Below are 3,194 nucleotides of genomic sequence, written 5' to 3'. Positions count from 1 at the left end.
TTTTGGTGACTTTTTGTGACGGTCTTCAGATTTTGGAATGAAAAGTACAAAAGATTTCTGTTCTTTTATAAGAAGTTTCATTTTTAGACATTAGTTTTGTAAATTAAATGCATGATCTACATTCATTAATTCATTTCTAAATAATTCAGAGTGATAATCTACAGGCTATAGCTTTTGGAGTGCTGTGTGTCCAGTGGTGCCCTCTAATGGCAATCCTTCCATACAGGAAAACCTGCAGGCGATAAAAAAACACCCAAATGATATCACTCTCTTTAGTTTTGTCACGCTGCTGAGTGGAGACGGTCTGGAGTTTGATTCCCAGCCTATGCGCCAATAATACAAATAAATGCTATATGCTGCTTTTTAATAGGTGCAGCTGCTGACATAGAGGCTGCTCCATCACTCATTTGGCATCAGTGGTGCTTAACATAAATACTTTAAATCTGCAAAGTTTTTTGGAGGTAGATCTGAAGAAATGTGAGGTGCAGGGGAAGATCTGATCACTACAAGCAATAAAACACCATCTTAACAATACAAAAATCCTACTCTATACACAAACCTGGAATTAGTGTCTGTTTCAAGGCCAAAGCTGAAATCCTGCCCATGCAATAGCTGCTTATCGCAGCCTCCTTAAGCTCACGAGGAAATCAGGCACGAGTTCTGAGCGAGAAAGGGTCTTGAACAGATAACCTTCCCCATTAGATAACAGCGCTTTTTTAAAGACTCATGTTTGCTCAGTTCAAACTAATACAGCCTTCAAAACTAAAAGAATACAAGGGCAGCCTTAGAGCTCAAGTGGATATTAGGAATCTAAACAATATCCAAGAACGTCACGCAAGTCCTAAGGCCTTATAACTTATGATGCTTTCAACATCAAGGTCTATATTTGTCAAGCATCTCAGAGTAAGAACCGTGATCAGGTCTCATCAGTTGTAGATTCAAATGTTAAATGAAAGGCACAAGCAAATCCCAGATCAGTATCAGTCCTCTGAGAAGAAGGCAATCAGTTCAAATCATGATCAGGTGTTTTGGGTTCATTTCTTGCATGTCTTCACTGTTGAGCCTTGATCTGAAAGTTAAATGTAAAAAATACACAGATCCTGTGGCTCGCGGAAATGGCAGGAGCTCCAGGTCACGACTAGAGACAGTTTTGTATGCACTGCATTTGAAATGTGAGGAAGGCCAGAGAGGAGGATCACAGCTCCCCCAGGCATCCAGAGTGAGGACTGAAGGGGGTTGACCTTGTAGACGTGGATTTCTTCCAGTCTGCTTTAGGTGGGAAGACCACTGCTTGTGTTTTCCCACTTCATTCTCTGCTGTTTCTCACAACCAAGGCTGAGACTACGGCAGATTTAGACCAGCAACCTCCTGGACTCGAGGAAAGAGGCTCCTCAAAGAGTCAACCTGGTCAGCTCCTCTCACTGATGTAGAGTCCTTGGCCCAAGGTGTGTGGTGGGTTCTGAGGGAGAACCGGTGCTCAGCTGTCTCCTCCTCGAGTGATCCTGGTTTAAGCTCCTAAACAAGACCCAGGGATCTCGGAGTCAAATAACCAAAAAAAAAAGGCACAGACCTGAGCACGAGTGGCTCAGTGGTAGAATCCTTGCCTTTGAAGGGCAAGGTTGTGGGTTCAAACCCTGCTCAAGCCAAGCATTTTGCATGTTCTCAATGTGTGGGTCCGAAAAACGAAGACAAATTTCCAAAAAAAAAGTAACATAGGTGTGAGACCCTGTGGCTCACTGGTAGAGGCCATGCCTCCAAGTTCAGGAGGTTGTCGGTTCAAACACCGATCAGAGTCTCCAGGCGGTGGTTGCGGAGGGTGCAAAGAGGCTGGAAGTTGCATGTGAAGTGCAAAGAGGCTGGAAGGGATCAGGGTCTCCAGGCGGTGGTTGCGCGGAGGAGGAGGAGGTGAGGGAGGCCAGACGGGGAGGCCCCTGCCAGAGAGTGACACCCAAGAGGGTGAGGGGGATGAAAACCCCAGGGGCCGGAGAGAGGAGCAGGGGTTATGGAGCCCAAAACAAGGGATGGTCTTAGGTTTTAAAAACCCTTCTCACCCTCCTCTCTCCCCATCTCCTCCTCCTCCTCCTCCTCCTCCTCATCCACCTCACTGCTCCTCCTCATCCACATCCTCATCTCTCCCCTACAGCCCTCAACCACCCACCTTCCCCCTTACCTTGCATCCCTACTACCCCCCTGACCTAACTACCACACCCCATCACAACCACTGGTGAGACTGCGCCAGATTTGAACCGGCAACCTCATGGACATGAGGCAAGGCTTTTACCCACAAAGCCACGAAGTCTCACACGTACCAACCTTTTTTTTGGGGGCTTGTCTCGAAAAATGAAACTCACAAATACAAACCCCTTGCGACTTCTGACCGAGTGAAAAGAAAACTTCACTCGGCTCTTTGTCAAGGACAAGAGGGGTCATAGGGGGTCAGAACAAGAGGTGATTTCTTCTCTGATCAATTCTATTGAGATTTGTTTAAACATGGAAATTAGTGACCAGTAACCGCAGACAGTTTTGGGCAAGGTTACTTGTTGGAAGTCAGCCAGCTGGCTCACCGTGGCTTGATGTAGGCAGAGGAACCTCAGTATAAGCATGGCTCTATCTGCCATGACTGGAGAGGATCAGTGGTGGGCAGGATGAGGACCAGAACATAAGCTGGAAACTGAGAATTGTGTTCTCAGCAGCTTGTTGTTTCAGTTGGCCTACTAGCAATGCTGACCAGTCCACGTATGGTAAGCCTCTAGAGCTTATATGTCTGAGCCTGACAGGACTCAGCTCTTCGCACTGACTTTGGTCAGTCTCAAACATTGTTTCTCAGATAAATTTCATGGTTGGACAGTGTTCAAATTTCAAGTTGACGTCTCCCACCTTGAACACAGTTTGGCCTGCTTTAATTTTCACCATTAGAGTGGTGGGTCATTCTCAGCAGTGACACAGATGTAGAGGTGGTGTGTTAGTGTGTGTTGTGCTGGTGCGAGTGGATCAGACACAGCAGTGCTGCTGGAGTTTTTAAACACTGTGTCCACTCACTGTCCACTCTATTAGACACTCCTACCTTGTCAGTCCACCTTGTAGATGTAAAGTCAGAGACGACAGCTCATCTGCTGCTGCACAGTTTGTGTTGGTCATCCTCTAGTCCTTCATCAGTGGTCACAGGACGCTGCCCACAGGAGGCTGTTGGCTGA

The sequence above is a fragment of the Colossoma macropomum genome, unplaced genomic scaffold, assembly GCF_904425465.1.
Source record: "Colossoma macropomum unplaced genomic scaffold, Colossoma_macropomum, whole genome shotgun sequence".
Classification (NCBI taxonomy): domain Eukaryota; kingdom Metazoa; phylum Chordata; class Actinopteri; order Characiformes; family Serrasalmidae; genus Colossoma; species Colossoma macropomum.
The sequence above is the reverse complement of the archived record's forward strand: the minus strand, read 5'-3'. Positions refer to the sequence as shown.